This window comes from Microtus pennsylvanicus, chromosome 4, assembly GCF_037038515.1.
Source record: "Microtus pennsylvanicus isolate mMicPen1 chromosome 4, mMicPen1.hap1, whole genome shotgun sequence".
NCBI classification, from domain to species: Eukaryota; Metazoa; Chordata; class Mammalia; order Rodentia; family Cricetidae; genus Microtus; species Microtus pennsylvanicus.
The window spans coordinates 20,542,033-20,564,366 of NC_134582.1; the positions used below are offsets into that span (position 1 = coordinate 20,542,033).

Below are 22,334 nucleotides of genomic sequence, written 5' to 3' on the forward strand. Positions count from 1 at the left end.
GTTCATTGTGAATCCACGTCCATCCCCTCTTGACTGATGTTGTGCAGTGTTATTAGGTGATTAATGAAGACCCTGAACTTCCCTGTTCGGAAAAGTGACAGAAAAGTGGAATGTTTGGGCCAGTGGCATTTCTTCTCTTTAGATTAAAGCCGGAGGATTTTTCCCTCTGGGTTTGGCATATGTAAAAATGCAGATTCTTTTAGCCCTGTGAAAAGTTTCTATTTAATTATGTGAGATATCTAAATTTCTTACACTCTATAAATCATGGCCAACAGATAGCAAGTGGCTAATTATTATTGCAAATTCAACATAGAAATAGGGGAGTCACTGGGAATTCTATAAAACCTTGTATAATATGATCCAGGGAAAAATGACTTTTTCCATAACTAAGTTCAAGTGCATTTTAAATATTTATTCTCTGACTCCTGAGGTTTGGGCACCTAGGGATTTTTGAATGCTTTAAAATCCTGCCTTCGGATTCATATTTATAAGTTTTTCCATCCTCAAGTCTAGTCTTACCCACTTACCTCGAGCTGTCTCTTTGCAGGAAGTGACTGGCAGCTTATCTTTTAGCATTCTGTCTTCATCTGAACATCATCAGGTTTAGCATTCTGAGGGAAATCCCATGCCTCTAATCGCCTATGTTATTATTCTGTAAGGGCCTCCTGCAGAATATCTCCTGTCTGACTCACGAGTCTCCAGGTGTCTTTACTTTCTGTCGTCTCCCGTCTCTTTCACAAAGCCAAGCCATCTTGTTAGGCATTGTCTTGAAATAGTTACTGACCCAGGCTAGGATTGGAAAGCCCCCAATTTCTCTACATTTATGGAAGATTCCAAAGCGCCTTCCAGTTTGGGAGTGGAAAACAGAGAAGGGTACCCCGGGCTAACTTGAATCCTCATCAAGGATCACACCGCCAACTCTTCATCTTGATTTTGAGCTCATGTTCTTGATCCCAGGCCTGAAACTCTGCCCATCTTAAGTTTCTTTCCCCAGCCACGCTGGAGTAAGCTCACCCACGCCTTGAGTTCACAAGGCCTGTGTCTGCCTCACTTCACCCCAGAGAGCTTCGTGTATCTTTTTGCAATTCTAAGACTACAAGTAGACAGTACGAGTGTGCAGTCTCGGGTCCTGGGAGTGAAGATCGGGCTGACGAGGAATTAGCACTAATCAGAGAAAGCGAGGCAACTCTTTGGTGGAGCAGAATTTGTTTGGTGTGTGTTGTATCAAGTGCTAGAGTCGTGGCTGCCACATCATAGGCACCCAGTCACCGAGGGAATACGTAACCCCACAGTAGGAGGTTAACTACCTGGTTAGGCAGGATTCCAGCGATTATTGATTATGTCACAGTCTTTACTGTCCTGAGCACAGTCTGTCATTATCTCCACATGTCAGATGCTGCTGGCCACCTCCCACAGACAAGATCCCCGTCCATCCACTCTTCTAGTCCTGGGAATGGGTTGGTTTATTCTAAAGCCTAGCTATATAAACTGTGGGTTGTGACCCCGTAGTGAATGTGGGGGTCAGGAAAAGTTTAGCAATGGCAAAAGGTTTCTGATCATGCAACAACCGAAAGTTAATATCAAATCAAACACATTAGTTGCATTATATACATTAATATAATTACATGTGTAATATGTGCACAATAGAATTACATTAATACACCCTGATTCAGGGGTGTTCCTGACTGTAGTGGCCCATGTCACATTGTGGGATGTCACTGCAGTTGAATTTCGTTCAAAGAATCCATGGGGGACTGTGGAGATGGCCCAACCAGGAAAGTACTTCCTGCACAACCATGAGGACCAGAGTTTGACCCCCGGCACCTGTAGAGGCTGGGGTTCCTGGGGAGGCAGAGACAGAAAGGTCCTTGACTCTTGCTGGCCAACTAGTACAACTGAAGCGACAAGCTCTAGGTCCAATGAGAGACTTTCTCAAAAAAATTATACTAACCGGGACTGGAGAGATGGCTCAGTGGTTAAGAGCACTGACTGCTCTTCCAGAGGACCCGGGTTCGAGTCCCAGCACCCACATGGCAGCTCACAACTGTCTGAAAATGCAGTTCCATGAGATCTGACACCTTCATACCAACGAACATAATAAAGTTAAATAAATAAATTTAAAAAAGTTAAAAAAAAATTATACTAACCTTTAGGGCTGGAAAGATGGGTCAAGAGCATAGGTCCTCTTGCAGAGGAGCTGAGCTCAAAGTGCGTCACAGCTGCCACGGATCCTGTGCCTTCCGCCTCAGCAGGAAACTGCACTCATGCATATACTCCACCCTCATCACACACGCACGCGCACGCACACACGCACACACATGCGCGCACACACACGGAATTTAAAAATAATTAAAATAAATCTTAGAAACATTAAAGCAGAGAGTGACTGAGGAATTTACCCAATGTCAGCCTCTGGCCTCCACACGTGAGCATGCGTGCTCCCCACCGTATGAACACACGTGCACATACAGGTCCTTAAATAAATTTTAGCTTGGAGTTAGGACAGAATATACAACTTTTTTTTTCCAGAAAGAGCCCTAAAAATAATTTTGCCACCTTGTACTACATATTTATGCATTAGTGTCTCATTATTGACAAGTACAAAAATCAAAATATCTATTAACTCTGAAAATCATTAAAGATACTTTCTACCTTGTGGAATCAAGTACTCAACCAAGATTTCATTCTTTAGGTAAAATTAAGCAGGCATAGCTATCTCGTTAGTATGCAAATTTACTTTTATCTTTAATAAGTGGTAACATTGCTTATGTGTCAAAGAATTGATGTGAAATATTATATTATCAGTAACTAGTATCCATAAATGCTTGATTTGTGTACTTGTTTTATGTGCCTGTGTGTATACCCTGGGATCATATACAATCTCTTGGGCTGAAAGGAGTTTTGGGAGTGCAAAAAGCTTGAGCAGCCCAGTTCTGGAGCACCACACCTCACATCTGGATTCCCCTGTGCACACTAGTGGTTGGTGTGCAATTTTGGCTTTTAGTGTCTTGGTGGACGCATTCCTTGGAACAGTGGGCCTCTAATTCCCGGTAGAAGGGATTCATCCTGGAGGGGACATGGCTACAGGTATCCCTCAAGCAGGGAAGAGGCCAGTCTGTGTCCTATGGGGGGGTGGTCTCATGCCAGGTGGAGGAGTTGTAATCCCTGGAGGTGGGGTTCCTCCGCTAACACGTGGGGTGAGGTTTCCTGTCCTAGGGGCTACTGGGTCAATGTTCCAGCAGTGCCAGCAGTGACCGCAACCACAGCAGCTGCTCCAACGCCTCTTCTCTGTGGAGTCAAGACTTACTGGGATGGACCTCCAGCTCCTCAGTAGGATTCCGGGGAATAGGTACACCATCTGGTACCTATCAACCCCCTTCCCAGCCTCCAGAGCTGCTGTGATAACGCCCAGGCAATATCGGTATTGTCAGGAGGCGGGCCCTTGACACTCATGGGTATCAAGTTCTCTCCACGCTGCAACACTTGACCCAAACCTAGTTCCCCTCCTGTCCTGGCAGGAGGGAGCTTCAGCAGCTACAGAGCATCAAAGGGACATGCTTGTCAGGTGCTGGGGAAGATCTTGTGGGACACATCTCATCCTATAGTCAACATGCAGCATTATGCCCCTCTTTCCCACAGCCATCATTGCTGGTCCTAAATGCTTGGGGGGGGCGCTGTAAATAAAAGGGCAATGTGGGTTCTCTTGGGAATAACGCAAGCTTGGCCAAGACTTCACAGACAATGGATAGGACCTGTTTGCCTAGAAATCTACAGTCTTGATGATCCAATATGGCTTTAACCTTAAGCCTCTTGTGCCTCAACAAGAGCAACTGACTCAGCTCTGTCAGGAAATCAACCACGGAAGCTTGCTCCTGCTGAGAACGCAGTGGGAAGAGGTGTCGCTCCTGGCTGCTCACGGAGGCTGTCCTCTCTTGCTTTCCCCGTCACTAACCACCCTTTTCGTCATGCTTGGTACGGTTGCTCCCTACCTCTTATCTGCCTTTCTGCTATCTGTGGTTTCAGAAAAAGATCATTCATAAGAGTTAACGTGTAAGGCATTCTGAGCAGTGTAATAACATCTTGTGTTATCTTGTTTGGCCCCAGGTAGCATATAAACCCCTCATCTGTGCAGAGAACCACACTGCATACGTATTCCCCCTGTCAGTCCCTTAGGAGCAGTCTTGACTGCTGTGGTATCACAGCGCTTGTTCAGGCACCTTATCCAATAATGGCCCTTGAAGTATAGGAAGAGTAATGTTGCACCTCGGAAAAGTCAGACAGAGGCCACTAAGTGCTCCCTTCAAGTAGGAAGGAGGAAGTTTCCAATGTAATAAGGAAAGAGAAGGAAACGGCATGCTGAGATGCCTAAGATCTACGGTAACAGCAGAAGCCCTGCACACAGGTGCAGGAAGAATAAGACATTTTGCTCATTGTGCTGTTGTGCCCCAGACTTCAAAGTCACAGCCTTGGTCCATGGTGTAACAGAAAAGGCCCTGAAGGGTAGGGTTGGGTGCCGTCCACAGTTGCAGACATCACCAGAGGTCCAAGAATGTGTCTCCCAGGAGCAAAGGGGGTACTACCGGACAGAGTGTGGGCTTGAGCCTTGGATTTGTTCCCCATCCTACTACTTTCTGACACTGAGGAAAATCATATTAAACCTTCTCGGCTTCTCACCTGGAAAGCAAACAGTGATAATGTCACTGCTAAAGTGTCATAAGGGGTCTGGAGAGACGGCTCAGCAGTTGACAGCACTTGCTGCCCTTGCGGTGGAACAAGGTTGCATTCCCAGGACTCATATCAGGTGGTTCACAACCTCCTAGCTCTGGGAATCCAATACCCTTTTCTGGCCTCTTCAGGCTCCAGGTACACATGTTTTATATATATACTCAGACATATAAAATTATAAAAATAAAAGAATTTTTTAAAAGAAGTATTTGCATAGCACTATAAGTTTGAGACCAGCTTGGTCTACATAGCAAGTTCCAGCCAAGGTTTCAGGTTTGACACCATGTCTCAAACAAACAAACAAACAAACAACAAAAATGTCTGAAGGATTCAAGATTACATGTAAAGTGCCGAACACATTTAATAACTAATGATATTACCACTTTTATTTTATGACTTTTTTCCTCTTTTGCTTTTGTTATTAGATTTTGGCAATGCTAAGGATTGAATCTCATGGTTTGCATGCCTTCAACAAGTACTCTATCCCCATTCAGAATTCATGCCTTACTAAAGACTTTTTTTTAAAGATAACTGTATATTCACATTTAAAAAAATGACTCAGAATAGTTCCATCAAAGAGATCTCCTGTGTCTCCTTGAACTGTTCACTGAACCCATACCCCTCCTGCCCTTTTCTTCTCTATCCCAGGTGACTACTGATCTGCCCTTCAACCCTAAAATCCTATAGAAACTGAATTAGAAAGTATGTAACCTCTGGGGAATTTCCCCCCTTAGCACAATCCCCAGTTATTCATCCAGGTTGTGTGTGCTGGAAGTTCAAGCCTTTTCTTGCTAAGCAGTCTTATGTGAGGCTTGTGCATCCTGGAGTTTGTTTAATGACTTGCGAACTAAAGAACATTTGAGTCAATTTCTGTTTTGTTGTCGTGGATAAAACATTTGTTGTTAAGTTCTTACTTCTCTGAGTCCAGAGCCGGGTGCCCTGGTTTCATTCCTGCTGCTGTATAAAATACCTCAAAAAAAAAAAAAGAAAAAGCAATTTAAGGGAGAAAGGATTTGTTCAGTTCACTTGGAGCAGCTAGTCACATCACACCCACAGGCAAGAGCAAATGAACACGCGCAGCTCGCTGGCCTGCTTCTACTCTTCTCCATTTCTCCACTATACAGTTCAGCGCCCCTTGCCTAAGGAATGGTGCTACCCACGGTGGGCTGGGCTGGGAGGATGGAAAGTTCCAAGCCAGCTTGGGCTGGCTACAGAGTAAAGTCAAGGATGGCCTGATTATATCAAAACCCTATCTCAGAAAGTTCCAACAAAATCTCCAAAACAAAATGGTGATAGAACAATGATAGAGCATGATAGGTCATGACTCCTTGGGGGGGGGGGTTGTCAAATGACCCTTTCACAGGAGTTGCCTAAGACCAGCAGAAAACACAGATATTTACAGTACAATTCATAACAGTAGCCTATTACAGTTATGAAGTAATAACGAAAGTAATCTATGATCGGAGGTCCGCACAACATGAAGAGCTGTATTAAAGGGTCGCAGCATTAGGAAGGTTGGGAACTACTGTGACAGAGGCAGAGGGACAAAGACCTTGAAGTCTGTATAGCGCAGTTCCTACAGAGTATTGAATTTCTGTCCCCTAAAGTTGCCAGTTGCTGTCTTCACCTCCTGGTCCCCAGTTGTATTGTAATGTGGCAGTTTGTCTTCTGGGCTGAGTAAATTTAAAATCCTGGAAGTATGACTGAAACTTGGGGTTCACATGCGTCCGGCACACGTGCTTGGGAGGTGGTTCAAGAATGCGCATGTCAGAGTTTCCAACCTGTGTGGACTGACCTGTCACAGGCAGGGTGTGTCGGTTTCACAACAGCAGTTAAAACAGTGGCTGCAGAGGACTGAGAAGCCAGCTCCCGGGTGACAATGGCAGGAAGGGCAGAGGCTACCCAGGCTCGTCTTTCTCCTAGGGCGTGTGGCAGTTGAGCCTCCTGTCAACACCATCCCAAGGCAGGGAGGGACTCAAACATTTGTTTTGTTTTAAATCACAAAACCAGCTACACCATGTCTTCCAAACACCAGTAGCTGTCCTGGATGGGCAAGATCCTGTTCAGGCTCCCTGTAGTCGCTGTTCTCCGTGTCAACAACCAAACAAAATTAGTACTTGCTGCCTCAATCTTTCTGTGTGGTCTGTGGGTCATCTGGTTCTAAGTTCAAGTTTTCCAAGCCTCATGGTTATCCTGGTGAATCAGATTTGCTTTTATTTTATTTATTTACTTTTTAAATTTAAAAATAATCTTTTTTCTTTTTCTTTTCTTTCTTTTTTTTTTTTTTTGTTTTGTTTTGAGACAAGTTTTCTCTGTGTCTTTGGAACCTGTCCTGGAACTCACTCTGTAGACCAACCAGGCTGGCCTCAAACTCACAGAGATCCCCCTGCCTCTGCCTCCTGAGTGCTGGGATTAAAGATGTGCACCACCTCTGCCTTACTTTTCATTTTGCATACCAATCCCAGTTCCCCTTCCCTCCCCTCCTCCTGCTCCCCATACCACATCTACTCCTCAGTGAGGGTAAGCCTTCGCAGGGGGAGTCAACAAAGTCTGGCACATCAAGTTGAGGCAGGACCAAGGCCCTCCCCCCTGTATCTAGGCTGTACAAGGAACCCCCTCCCCCATAGGAAATGGGCTCCAAAAAGCCAGTTCAGATTTGCCTTTAAACTCCATCCTCTCAGACGTTCCTGTGAGCACCACGGTTCCAGGGCACAACATCTTTCCTAGACTAGAAAGCTCTTAAGCGGCCTGGGATGAAGGGCAGTGGGAGAGTGCTTCCCTAACATGCTGGAGGCCCTGGCTTGGGGATAAAAGTGAATGAATGAATGAATGAATGAATGAATGAATGAGCAAATATCTGAAAGCGTTTTCCTCAGTTCCCTTTGAATCTCCTGAGATTTGCCTCCTGTGTTCTGTCTACCACCAGAGGTCCACAGCCCTCAGGACTGCAGTGAGGCTCGGACATTGAGAGTTTTTACAGCTCTCAGCTGATTCTTTAACCTCCATGGTGCAGGAGCCGAGGTGTGCTTCAGAACCCTGTGTGGTGACTTTTGAAGTTGTACCTCGGAGATTCTGATGTCCGTGTGGCTATCCCTGTGGTGGGGATTGGGCATGATGCCAATATAGAAGCTCAGCTAGCTTAAGACACAACCCGGAAAGAGAGGCTTGAGGCACACATGGAATGAGATGCAGACCCTGGGGGCTTCAACTTGAACCCTGCTGAGCAGAGGTGTAGAGACCTGAAGAATAGTTATACTCACCTTAAAACTTTCCAAAATTTTAGCTATGGAACAAAGCATTAGATGAGTTAGTACCACTTTTCTAATGGTAGTCATGGGATTGTTCACCTAAGTATGTCCAGCCTATGGTCCATGAGACACATACATCGTGGGATAGCTATAAATGGGGCCCCAAACAAAACTGTAAGCTAACTTAAAATGTTATGAGATTTTTTTTTGTGTCTGTGTGATTTTTTTTTTAGAGTTCAATTGTGCAGTTCTTGAGTATGAGCATTATAGATAATAATGCTGGATCTCAATGTCAAAAGGTTAGACAAGTCTGGGGCTAAAATGTTTCTGCTTTCCTGGGCTCTACCTCACATCCGGCAAAATTTCACGCTTGACATACGAGAACATGGAAGTAAATTCCTTGTGGGTCATTTGGAAAATAGATCATTCTAAAATCTGAGATAACTGGCTGGCTATCTGTGATAGCATAATGATAGGATGACGTGGGCTGCAAATCCTCACTACCTTTTAGTTGGGGCAGACAGAAGTCAGGAGCAGATCTCAGAGCCCGCTTACTGCACACACACTCTTAGATATGAGGCCAGCTGCCGACAATCCAGACCCTGGAACAAATTTCTCGACAGGGCCCAGCTATCATAGCAAAAGCTGGTAAATGTCATCTCTACTTTCTGCTTGAGGTTCTATTCTGTAATTTATTCCAGCAACTCCCATTTAGTGCAGCTACTCCCTCTGCCTCGCAAGGTATTGCAAAGGAACCGACATCATGCTACTGTTGACATAGCTCAAAGCTGGTATTCCCCCACACCAGTTCATTACAGAAACATTCCAAAACTCTGACAAAGGGACATCTCCGGGGACCTAAGGAGAGTAAACATCAAGTTTGCTCTGAGTCTATGGGGCCATTTTGAAAAGTGAAGGCCGGGGTCATTTATACAGAGACACAGGCATCTGAGTCCCACACCAAATCTGCCTTTTTAGTAAGTTCCCAGAGTGACTCTTGAGGGTAGTTCAGTTTGAAGCTGTGTGCTTAACTAGGCAAATCCAGAGAGACTACTGCAATCTGGGTTATTTCTGTAAAAATTCGCCCAGTGTGGAAACAATGGGAAGACTGGGGCTCACAAAGCTTAATTCTCCACCCTCCGAGGAACAAGAGCCCCTCCTCCCTCACGACCGCAACTTTTCTCCCCTTCCCAGCTTTAAGCAAGGCCTGTGCTTCACCTGTCCGTGCAACTGAAATAAACACAGACCCTGGTTTACTGTAACTAATCCAGAACAGGTGTGTCATTTGCAGCTGAGTTTTATTTTGAGGAGTACAGCAACAGGGATTTGGATGACAGCAGGAGAGCTAGCAAGAGGAGGGTCATTGAACTTTCAGGGTCTCTGTAACTCACCCCTCACCAATACTTGTGGTTGGATGGTATGAGGAAGGTCATTGGGCTTTCGGGGTCCTTGTAACCCATCCTGCACTACTGCCTTTGGCTGGAGCTAGAAGCCATAATCAGGTTTGATTGGCTTGTTGGGGTGTTTCTGTGACTGAAGATGAGCTTGCATCTCTGAAACAAGATGGGGAAAAGGACATTGAAGTAACCAATCACAGACTGGCTGAAATAAGTGATAAAGCTGTGGTCATCAAGGTGGTGCAGCCACCAAAACATAAGTAGATGAGTCAGTATGAATAAAGGGTCAAATACTGCATTGCAAATGGGTTTACAATAACACAGCCTTTCACATTTTAGGGAATATTAACACATGCAATGCTGATAAATAGGCATGAAGGAAAATATTGATGCCTCCCAGTGGCCCTCAGGGAGTTTCTAATGGGTCTCTTGGTTAAACAATAAAAAATCCTATAAACCAATAAGGAAAACATTAGAAACTATTCTTTTTTTTTTCTTTTTAGTTTTTCTGTGTAACAGTCCTGGTTGTCCTGGGACTAGATCTGTAAATCACACACAGAGAGACAGAGAGAGAGAGAGAGACAGACAGACAGACAGACAGACAGAGAGACAGAGAGAGAGACAGAGAGAGAGACAGAGAGAGAGACAGAGAGAGACAGAGACACAGAGAGAGACACAGAGAGATAAATATACTTTTTTAAAATCTCAAAGGATGATAGCATCAAGTTGAGATTATGGGGATGTGGCTATATTTGCTAACAGGTGCATAGTTTGGCAGTTTTGTTTTGATTTTTTTAAGGGTAAGAGAACTGTTGGCCATGATGGGGCAGTTTCACTTCCCAGTATTTATTCTTACGCAAGCCTTCACGCTCACCCGCAGACTCTGTAACATATGGCTGCTATGAAATTCGTCGTGTGTATGGGAACTTTTGATTCTGTGACGCGATGATGTCATGTACAAAGTTTATGATCAAAAACTGCGATCTAGTTGCAAAACAAAGAATTGATCACAGAAAGTCTCATACTGTTTCAAGCTTGCTTATGATTTAGTGTCTGGCCCCATTTGTCACTGTCTTCAGCTTCATGCAGTCACATGTGTGGGCCACAGGTTGACCATACCTTAAAGGCCATGTTGAGAGAAATGTCTAGACAGACTACATAGCCTGTTCAAACAATGGCCACATCACAATTTAACAAGGCTTATTACAAAGTAATACATACTACACGGTCCAGTTTGTGTCCCAAAGCCAGTCTGTCATAGTATATATTATATCAAATGATAGCAAATGCTGGGGCGGGGGAGGCAAGAAACCCCTAGACGCTTCTGGTAGAAATATAAACTGCTATAGTCACTCGGGAAATCAATGTGGTTCTTTAAAAACCCAAAACCAGAACTCCATGTGGTCTAGCTATATCATTCCTGGATATAAACCCAAAGAACCCTCAGCTGGCCCTGCACACAGACCCTTGCCTGTATGTGTGTATTGCCAAACTCTTCACACTAGCTAAGAAACGGAGCTGGCCTGGATGTTCGTCAAAAACTGCTTGGGAAAAGAAAGTGTGTATATACGTGATGGAATTCCTGTCTATGTAAAGTGAGATCATGATATCTGTAGGAAAGTGGATGGGACTGGAAGTCATTAAGCAAGATAAGCCGGACTCAGGGAGACAAATTAGTACAATTTCCCGGGCAGAGTCTAGATGTGTATTTATATGTGTGTGTATATAAATGTGTGTGGGTGTTTGGGTATCTAGGACGTCAAACTAGAAAGTAGGGTATGAGAGTAGAGGGTGAGATTGTATGCGGGGAGGGGAAGAGGGCAACAAAATTCACACGAAACGAAAGCAGAAGGGACTGGAACAAGTAACAGTCCAGTAGAGATTTCACTGGAGAGCGAAGTGAAAGCACAGGCAGGTGAAGCTGCTTCGCTGCAGCAGGCTCTCAGAGCCTCACTCAAGGCCGCTGGCTTGCAATTCAGGGCGTGCTTCGCTGGGTTCAGGTGGAGGAGAGGATGTTACTGAGGGGCGAGGCATGGGTGACTTCCTGTTTTGAGTGAGTCCTGGGCTACATAAGCCTTTGTTTACTGTGCATGTTTTCCACACAATGCATCTGGGTTTTATCGTGCGCACACCTGATCGTGTTTAGGCGTAAGACGGCTCACTCAGAGAGTTTGCCTTACTGTATATACACACACACACTGAAAACCAATTCAGACCGGATCAGTCCAGTTTCCCTAGTTTCAGGCTATGTTTCTGTGTTTGGTCCCCAAAGAGGAGTTACTGAGGGGTGGTTAGGAGAGGTGATCCATTTTTTTTGGAGCTAGTGCATAGTGTGGGTGGGAGTGCCAAAATGCTAACCTGCTTGGTCTGCCTCAAGGACACACATCAAAGTGACAGATGCAATTAACTCTTGGAAGGAGGTGAGAACCCATAGATAGGAATTATTAATAGTGTTTTAATATATTAAGGAAATTGTTAATTTATTACTGGTATAATTGAAGACTGATTATCTTTTAAAACTCCACTTTTTTTGAGATAGTATCACCCTATGTAGCTAATTTATTACTGGTATAATCGAAGACTGATTATCTTTTAAAACTCCACTTTTTTGAGATGGTATCACCCTACGTAGCTCCGCTGGTCTGGACTTTACTAATTAGACCAGGCTGGCCTTGAACTCACCAAGACCCTCTTGATTCAGCCTCCCAAGTACCAGGATTAAAGGGTCGAGTTGCTCTGCTGCACCCAGCTTTTCTTTTTTTCCTTCTTTTTCTAAGAAGAAGAAACAAGACTTGGAGATGGCCATGCTCACTGTTGGCTCTGGTGGGCAAGTGTAGCTGGTCAGTTTACCCTTTCTTCACTCCGGGGTGGAGGGACTCAGTGTAAATAGCTCTAATTTCCAAAGCACCGACTCCCAAGAAATTCCTGATTTTGTTGGCAGAATGGGCCTCAAGTGAACTGAAAGGAAGAGTGAGCCTTTCCAACCATGAGAAGGAAGCAAAGGAGAAATCAGTGATGTAAAAGCTTTGCACAAACCCCAACCACAAGCTGTATTTATAAACAAAGAAAGCCAAGTATGGAGTGAGTGTATTACACGTTACTGGGTGTGATCCTACCACTTCAGAGGTAGAGGCAGGTGGATCAGGAGCTGACAGTCATTCTCAGCTACTTAGTCCAAGGCCAGCTAGAACTACATGAGACCATTTCTAAAAACCCAAAAAGACAGAATAAAACCAACGCAGACTTAGGGGAAACCTTAGGGAAAGTCTTACGTGAAAAAAAAATGGTGTTAGAAAATATGAATAGTTTAATCAAAAGTGGACAGAAAGAGGGCTGGAGAGATGGCTCCACAGTTAAAAGAACTGCTCTTTTAGAGGGCCCATGTTTGGTTCCCAGCACTCACATGGTGGCTCACATCTGTAACTCAGGCTCCAGGAGACCCAATGCTCTCTTCTGTCCCCCAAAAGCACTGCATACAGGTAGTGCATATACAAAACACACATATAAACCCCCCCCCAATTTTAAATGGACAAAGGGCTCAAGCAGTTCATTAAAAGGTATGTAAATGTGCCATGAATTTGCCAATCCCCTCCCCCTCCCTTCATTTTCTCCCTTCTTCCCTATCTCAGTCTTCAGAGACTGTTCTGGAAGCTATAGTAGCTCGTGCTGATAAGCCTGTGGGCAAACAGGTTTTCTCCTGCCCTGCTGGTGGGTGTGCAGATTGGTATGCCCTTTCTAGCTGCAAAGAGGCAATTTTTTTTATCAATATCAATCCATTTTTATCAATTAAAATATGTACAGTGGCTCAATAATAAAAATAAAATTATTGGGCTAACAAAGCCACCCTAGTCTCCAAGAGCATCGTATGCATTTAGTTTACAGCAGAGTTAGTCTTAGCAGCCCTACACTCTTGTGATGGTCTTAGCACCATGCTCATGGCGTGGCATTCAAATGAAGTGCAGTTACTAGAACTAAACCGAAAGTCAGAGGTCCTGTTAGTTGTATACTTTGGATGTTCCATGGTGACACCATCTCAGAAATGTCTTTTCTTTTATTCTTATTAATGCTTCTTAGACATTGTTTTTCTTTTTGTGGTGATGGGGAGAGGGTGGGACCGAGATGATATTTCAATTTCTGTACCTGGTCAGAAGTTTGCACCGAAGGTAGGAGAAGCAAGCATTGTGTCAGCTGCACAAGAAATATGAATTCACTGTTTGTACAGTCTCAGGCTCAAAGCAGGCAATGAGCATAACCAGGGTATATGCATTTTAAGTGGCAAAATTGGAATTCAAGTCCCATAAGGAAGTCAGATGATTGCAAACCACAGAAGAATGGAGGCCGAGGCAGATCATGGCCCCCGTGAATTACTACTGTTTTAGTTAGGGTTTTATTGCTGTGAAGAGACACCATGATGGAGGCAGTAACTCTTAAAAGAGGAAGCATTTCATTGGGGCTGGCTTACAGTTTCTGAGGTTAGGTCTTATCATCATGGCGGGAAGCATGGTGGCATGCAGGCAGACACGGTGCTGGAGAAGAAGCTGAGAGTTCTACATCTTGATCTGCAGACAGCAGAAGGAGATTACCACACTAGGCCTAGCTTGAGCGTGTAAGACCTCAAAGCCCACCTCCACAGTGACACACTTCTCCAACGTGGCCACACCTCCTAATAGTGCCACTCTTTATGGGCCAAGCCTTCAAACACATGAGTCTCTGGGGGCCATTCCTACTCAAACCATCAGAATGATTGAAAGGAAACAGCATCATTTGGGTAAAAGATCCTATTGACTGGACCATTTAGGAAGTGACTTAATTATTCCTGATGCGGAGGATAGTTCCGTGATCCCCTGGCAGTTCAGGCATCTAATAACTCTCTACCGCCTGTGAACCTTCTTTGTGATCTGGAGGTTGTTTGGCCACACTCACCAGCACATTTGAAAATCTAGAAAATTCTTAACCAAGTAGGGGTAGGAATTATTAGATAATATCTTAGTCCCTCATGCTCAGGTAATGATTCCAAGAAAGGCTTTCTTCTGCCCTCCAAGGTAGGATGCTCACTCGTGCACTGTTTCCCAGCACTGTTTGGTTTGGTTTGGTTGGGTTTTCCTGTCTCCTAGTTCTGCTGTCCCATGTTTTTTGGGGTCAACTCCCAAACAAACTACATTTAATTTGACACATCAGGATCTGCTTTTCCTGGGGCGGGATCCTAATTAAGACAACTTCCTAAAGTCTCTCTTGAGAACTTCCTAAAATCTCCCACACCCTAAAAGACTATTGGCATCTCCCTGTCTTTGCAATGGGATTTCATGTAGTATAAAATTGTTTCAGACTCACTATGTAACTGAGAATGACCCTGAACTCCTGATCCTCCTGTCTCCACTTCCTGAGTTCTACAATTACAGGCATGTACTACTGTCCCCAGTTATATGGTGCTAGGGACAGAACCCACATATCCATGCATCTTGGGTGTGTAGCCCACCAACTGAGCTACGTCCCTTGAGGGCATTCCCTTCAAAGGGTTGGCCTTGAAGGATGCTGGCCTACTCATGAATGCCTCATGTTCAGCGTTCCTTGTTTCATAACCATTTTGAGATTCTAATCTCCTGTATGACCATGCAGTTGTGATTTATGACTCCTCCTTGTTGATTTTATTGACTTTAGAGCCTTTGCAATAAATCCTACCCCATGGGGTTGGCAGCATCCTGGTTAACGCCCTAGCCAGACTGTAAATTCCTTGTGGGTAAGAGTGAGGCTTTATTGGGCACAACCAGTACCTGTCAGTGGGAAGATATAAGAAAATATTATGTAAAGCAGCAAAAATTTCAGGAACTTTGTAAATAACCACCACCCCAAAATAAGGATCAGAGTCATAATAATTTATTTTAAACTAGAAAGAGGTATAACTATTGGAACAGTAGTTTACAAACCACTTAGTGACCGTGGAGCCACTGAGAATTAGGACCTGGAAAGTCATCAGTATGTAAATTCCTCAAAACTCAGATTCTATTGCAGTGAAGAGACCCTATGACCAAGGCCACGCTTATCCAAGAGAACATTTAATTGGGAGCTTGCTTACAGTTTCAGAGGCTTAGTCCATTATCATCATGGCAGGGAGTATGGCAGCTGGTAGGCAGATATGGCGCTGGAGAAGTAGTTAAGAGGTCTTGATCCATAGGCACACACACAACAAACACACAACATACACACACAGTGAGAGAGAGAGAGAGAGAGAGAGAGAGAGAGAGAGAGAGAGAGAGAGAGACCCACCCTTAGTGACAACCACTTCCTTCAATAAGGCCACACCTCCTAACCTACCTTCACTAACACTTCCCACCCCATCCTTTCAAGCAGCTCCACTCCCTGGTGACTAAGCATTCAAATATATAAGCCCACGGGAGTCATTAGCGTTCAAACAACCACAGAGTAAATTCTCCAACTCTAGAAAAACAAAAACTCTCCGTTCCGTTTCCATATGAAATGAAAGCTACAGATCGCCTGAGCCCATTTAACGGTGCCGCAGCAGACTCGCGCCCTTAAAGGCCTCGCTCTCCAGTCCTCACAGGCTGTGAACCTGCCACCATACTACACAGATGAATGGGGTTGAGGTTGTTGAGCTAGAGACTAGAGTGTCTTGAACTCTTTGATTCTATGTAACCACTAGGGTCTTTATAAATGAAGAAGGAAAATAAGAGAGGAGTCAGAGAGAAATTAGGAGATGCTGTTTCTCAAATTCCGAAGGTAAGGAAGGTACCGTGTGCCAGTGGTTGCCAGCTCTCCCTGGAGGTTGGAAAAACAAAGTTTCCTCTAGAAAGAACATAGCCTTACTGATATCTGGATTTTAGCCCTCGCAGGATGGATTTCTGACCTCTAGGATTCAAGATAATAAACTGATATACTTCTTTTTTCTTTGTCTTTGTGGTAGGTTCTCGGTAGGTGTATCCCAGGCTGACCTTGAACTCTTGATTCTCCTGCTTCTGGCTCCTAAATGCTGGGATTATAGGTACGTACCAAAATGCCCGTGAGTTTTTAACTCTTCCAGAGTTGGGGAATTCACTCTGCCTGAGATTTGAGGAATTTGCATACTGACTTTTCAGGTACTTTAAATTCAAGTACATTTAAACCGTTAACTCTGCTAACTTTTTAGAGCAGCCATCAGAAGCTAATACAGACGGAACAGGTGATCTGAGAACAAAGTTGTTCAAGGCAAGGCATGGCATCTCTCTTTGGGTTCTACTTCAGGATCGTAAGTCCTGTTGTTTTGGACTTGGAAAATCTGTCATGGAAAAGAAAACACGTCTACCTTGGAGGGGGCTAACTTGATTTTTAGGACTTCAGGTCATGGCCAACATCTCCACAACCAATAGCTCCAAGATGGGTGATAGTTCCCAGGGAACTACTTATACGATCCTCATAGACCCAGAGCCACCGTTCCCAGGAACAGTGGGCCAGGTTAGCTTTGTGGAAGGCCATGTCCAAACTGTGATTCCTGGGAAGCAGAAAAATGGGTGGAGATAGTGAAACCTGGTGATTGGGGCAGGTGACTTCTGGGTAGCTCCTCATGACCGACACTGTGGGTAGGAACGCTCACTGGGCAGCTGGCCTGTACACCGTAAGGTATTAGGCAGCATCCCTGAGAGTGGTAACCTTTCACCTCCCACCCCAGAAGCTACTGTCAAAGATGTCTGCCCACAGTTGTCTGCCACATGCCTCCCAGAGGTAAAGGAGAGAAAAGTCACCTTGAGTTGCTGAGCTCTGGCTCAGTTCCGTCGCCCTCCTCAGGGACAAATAGCAATGAAGACAGATGCTTCTGGTTTCGATTTTAAATCAGGTCTGTCCAGCTAAAATGGATGCCGGCCACGCATATGTAATCTTTTGAGAAGGACATTAACAGCTTATAACTATGAACGTCATGTGATCCCAGAACATCCTCATTATTCTCCAAAGGAGACAAACTCCTAATAGGTATGGGTTAGAATTAGAGGTTAGGCCCTATCCTTGGCAAAACTCTGATTATTTCCGGTGGTTGCAGATTTTCTTATCTGGGACATCTCCTATAAAACAGAACCATACTTCATATAGCTTTGTGAGCATGGTTTCTTTCACTTGGTGCAGTATTTCCAAGGGTCATCCATGTGGAAATATCGACTGTATTTCTTTTTCTAGCCGAATAACGGAGTCCATGGATTCGATGTGTCTCTTAGCCATCAGGAGCTGGGCATTTGAATCCCCCCCACTTGGTGGCTAATTCTGCATAAGCACTCACACTCTAGAGTGTTATTTAGGGTAGAGATGTTTTCAGTCCTTTTGGGCAAATATCTTGGATTTGAACCATTGGGTAACTCTACATAGCATTTGAGAAACTATTATACTTAATTTCAAGTGAGCTAGCTATACCCTTTTTTGTATTCCCATTGAGAATTTAATTGAGAATAGTGCAAATGCAATTTTATATATTTCAAAGGCATTTTTAAATGACACAGACCCAATGAAATAAACTTTAATAATATTTTTGAACTCAATATAATTGTATTTTAATATGTAATCTATGTAAAAAGTGTTAATGAGGTATTTTGGATATTTCTAAGTCTTCAGAATGTGGCATTTATTTTATACCTGTAGCCTGCCTTAATTGAATGCTAGCTATATACAGTTGGAAACACTTGATCTGTATCTAGCATTCATGCAACTACCAGTTGAAAGTATAAATTAGTATTTCCAAAATGTTACAAATCTACTTCAGATTTTTCCAAGTAGAATCACATATACTAGTGTTTTATGTATGCATTAATTAAATTTATATATACAGTAATTAAAATCGAATAAGTTTCCAATTCAGTTTCTTTGTCGTGTAGGCACATTTCAAATGCTTGCTAACTACATCTGGCCAGAGGCTGCTGGAGAACATGGCCCAGCTTCATGCTATTTCTGTTATTGTGATTTGTTTATTTTTATTTCTGTTTTTGAGACAAGTACTCTGTGGCTCTGGCTCACCTGGAACTCACTATTTGGACCAGTGGTTCTCAACCTGTGGGTAGCGACCCCTTTGGGGTTCAATGGCCTTTTCACAGGGGTTGCCCAAGATCATTGGAAAACATAGTTATTTACATTACATAACAGAAGCAAAGTTACAGTTATGAGTTATCCACAAAAATGCTATGGTCGGGGATCACCACAGCATGAGGAACTGTACTAAAGGGCTGTGTCATTAGGAAGATTGAGAACTACTAATTTAGACCAAGCTGGCCTTGAACTCATAGAGATCTACCCGCCTGTCTCTGCCTCCTGTGAGTGGTAGGTAGCATCAAAGGCATGCGTCATCGTGCCCAGATGTTACTGTGAGTTTTAAGAATGACACAGTGCTTCAGGTCCGGCCTTGGTTTTATTTTCTCTTCTGCAGCTGATCTCTCCCTCCCCTTTAAAAGCAGACTTTATTTTCTTAGAGTAGCTTTAGTTTAAAGCAAAACTGAGTAGAAAGTACGAAACTTCCCCAGCAGCTCTTGCTCTCTCCCCACCTCCACCCTAGGCTAGGCTCCTCGTCCCTCTGGCCAGTGAAGCCACAGGACACATCACAGCCACCCAGGGGTCACAGTTCTGCTTGAGGCTCACTCTTGATGTCGTTTATCCTATGGGTTTAGCAAGTGTGGACGTACCACGTAGCCACCATTAGGATTTGTGCCTCGGTTCCAAAGGAAAGGAAGGATTCCTATACGCTGTGCGTTCCTAGCCATGGCCTGCTGGTTCTGTGCAAGTGTAGAGCAGCAGCACTTGTCACCGAGGTATCGTTGGTCACTTATCCCTCCGCTCTTGCAGCCTTATTTGTAGCCACCAGCCTGGGCTAAGGTGGCCCTTGCTGCCAAGGCTTAGGCGTTCCAGTTGGCATCCTGGCAGCCCTGTAGCTTGTTGGACAGGCTCCTCTGTGTCTCTTATATCATTTGAAAAAACAACATGCCACCCTGCCCTGGGGCTGTCTATCAGGTTACCAGCAAGCTACAGGACAAAGGAGGACACATTCCCCTCTACTTTGAGGGCACAGGTTATTGGCCTTGGGATGTCAGATGTGGAAGAGAAGGAGAGAAAAAGGGTTTAGGGTTGGGGATAACTTTTTATTCTGAGTTGTTTTTTTTTTTAAACATGCCAAGTGATAAAAAGTGTTTTGTTGTTGTGTCGTTTTTAATTTTATTTGTTTGTTGAGGCAGGGTTTCCCTATGATCTCTGGCTGTCCTGAAACTCACTCTGTACACCAGACTCGAGCTCAGAGATCCACCTCCCTTGTCTCAGAGGGCTAGGATGAAAGGCCTGCCCCGCCCCCCCCAGCTCTATTTTGCAGAGGGGAAGGACAGCTGCACCGTGGCCCTCTCTCCCTCCCTCTCTCACCAGGGGCAGGGATCTGCAGTTTCTGGGCATCACACAGGAGACTGCCTTTTCTCTCCAGGGGCAAGTCACCATGCAGCTTCTGCCTCAGCAGGTCTGGGGAGGCCTGGGGTGTGATTCTAACAAGCTCCCAGGGATTTCCAGTGACTGGGCTTTGAGTAACAAGGGCTTAGGGCTTTCCCCAGAAAGTATTTAGCCTGTCCTTCCTCCCCCAGCCCCCAGTTTTCAGTTGCCCAATCACTAATCAGAGTTGAAATATGTGCTGGGGACTCTGCTAAGTCCTCTGTTGGGGTTAGCTCGCTTCATTATCTCAACTGCCCCATGAGATAAATCCTGTTCTTATCCAGGCTCTGTGATTTGAACGACTCCTTCCTAGTCTCCCACTGACTTAAATAGCATCCCCAATTCCATTTGAGGTCTGACACCCTTGACTCTCTTTGGAGCTAAAACTCATCAATGAATTTGGTCCTCTCTCATGAAGGTGACAGTTTGGTTTTTGGGAGGAAAAGGGCACATATTTGCCACTTTGTACCCTTTCTTTCTGTATCACACCATAAGGTGCTCATGCTGGGGGGGGGGGCAGGCATGCTGTGCTGTTTGCTTTTGCATTGCTGTGATGGTATCCCCACGAAAACCAAGTCAGGGAGGAGAGGTTTATTTTGTTTGTTGTTGTTGTTGTTGTTGAATAAGATTTCAGTGGATTATGATGGAGAAGGTAAGGAGAAACCCAGGGGTGATTCATGGACCAGGAAGTAGAAAAGGGCCAGAATCAGGGGATGGGCTAAGCTTTCAAAGGCCTGTTCCTAGTGATCTGTTTCCACCAGCCAGGACCCATCTTATAAAAGACCCACAGGGTCCCAAAATACTGGCATCTACTGAAAAACACTTTAAAAATACGAGCGTGTCAGGGACAGTTCAGCTTCACAGCCCTAATTACTCATTTGAGTGAATTTGACTAGTTAAAAAAAAATAGTAACAAAACGAACAAAAAACAAAAACAAACAAACAAACAAAAAACAAAAACACAAAACCAAGCCTACAATCCTCATAGTTAGAACCATAAATCCAATGACTGGCTCCATTCCCAAGGCAAGCACTCAGGGCGGGGTGATGAAAGAGGTCGTGGTGCTGGCCACGTACATCACATATTTGGGAATGTGCAAAACAACGCCAGTCTACAATTCCCCATCAGGTGACAAATGTCACAAGTGACAATGAATGCTTCCTGGTTGGAGAGGAGTTTCAGAGAGTAGGAGGCCTCTACAGTAACATTTAAATAAGTGGGTAACGTTGGAAAAGAGCCTCATTTGAGGCCAGGTGTGACAACTTCTTCCTCTGGGATAGCTTGCCATGGGTCCATATTGTACACTGCTCATCTTTTGTGGTATTGCATATTAATAAGGAACAGAAAAAACAGACAGGACAAGAAATGTTTGCATGTGAGCATTGCGGGTACCCAGATGCCATCTGCCATCAGACCTCACTGCCATCACTTTAATCTGTGTTGACTGCTATAATAGTAAAAACGTGAATTTGAACACACATCTAAGACAGTAGTGGTTCATGCTTCCAGATCCACACACTAAGTAGACCTAATTGCTAAGGAGAATTTATAAGAAGAAGCTTGACCCTAGACAGTGTTTACTGAACAGATAAACGTCCAATGGAATTAGCCATATCTATAAAGAATGCCCAGGTTAGAGACTTAATGGAAGGCAAGGGCCAGTTAAACTTGAATGTGATGTGCATAGAAATAATAATATTGGGAAGGTTGGGATAGAAACTGGTAGGGCCTTTATGATCTAAAGAATGGGAAGAAACCCAGTCAGCTGCTGAACAAGAGACACACGGCTCTGTCCAAATGCTTTTGGCCACCACCACACAGCACCCACAGAAGCCACCCAAAGCTCCCCTTACCTCACACATGTGCACAACAGCTGTATGGTCCTACCTTGCTCCTCTAGGTACAGTCAAATAATTAACAAAGGCAATTCAGGCAGCTTTACAGCAAACCACACAGAAGTCACTGGAAAACACTGAGGGAAACTTAGGTGTAAGTGGTTTGAAGGACCATTCGAGGCACACACCCTCTGTAGATTCCAAAGAAAGTCACCCGAGTTTATCATTGATCCTCATACCCACGGACCATGGCAAGATGCATAAGCACTGTCCATGAGCTGTGGGTATGCTGGGGTCACTGATGGGGAGTGACCTTTGTCCTGGCCCATGTGTCTGCAGGACTTCTGGCTCCTGCTCTTTAAATGCTGCTCCAAAATGCTCCATATTTCAAGGCACCGTGCAGCCATGTCCTCAAAGGGCCTTTACCGTGTCACCCAGCAAGCTCTGGGAAGCCGGAAGCTAAGGCATCCCATCTTTATCTTCTTCTGAGTTGCCAGGCCAGTGATTTCTCTATTCCTCCTTCCTCCTGGGACAGTGATTTCTCTCTCCTCTCAAGTCTCTGGACAAAATGTTCCTTCTTTTTTCACCCTCCCTCATCCAACAGATACTTCTTGGCTACTCAATAGCGTTAGAACTGGTCGTATTGCTAGGGATGCACTAGTAAGCAAGGCCAAGTCCAACCATGGGGGAGAGAAGG

At 44.5% G+C, this 22,334-nt stretch overlaps 1 protein-coding gene and 1 long non-coding RNA gene across 6 annotated transcripts in view; one reads left to right on the plus strand and one right to left on the minus strand.

The window, feature by feature from the left end:
* The window catches only part of LOC142847632 (uncharacterized), a 39,318-nt gene extending 37,084 nt beyond the window's left edge, over positions 1–2,234 (minus strand). The window contains exon 1 of one of the 2 annotated variants that reach the window (XR_012910269.1): positions 2,148–2,234. This is a non-coding gene — a long non-coding RNA (uncharacterized LOC142847632). Of the gene's footprint in view, positions 1–527; positions 1,052–2,147 lie in introns of those variants that run through there. The other variant, XR_012910268.1, reaches the window with a different exon arrangement.
* The window catches only part of Alpk2 (alpha kinase 2), a 111,833-nt gene that overhangs the window by 38,068 nt on the left and 51,431 nt on the right, over positions 1–22,334 (plus strand). The gene's annotated exons all lie outside the window — the stretch shown is intronic.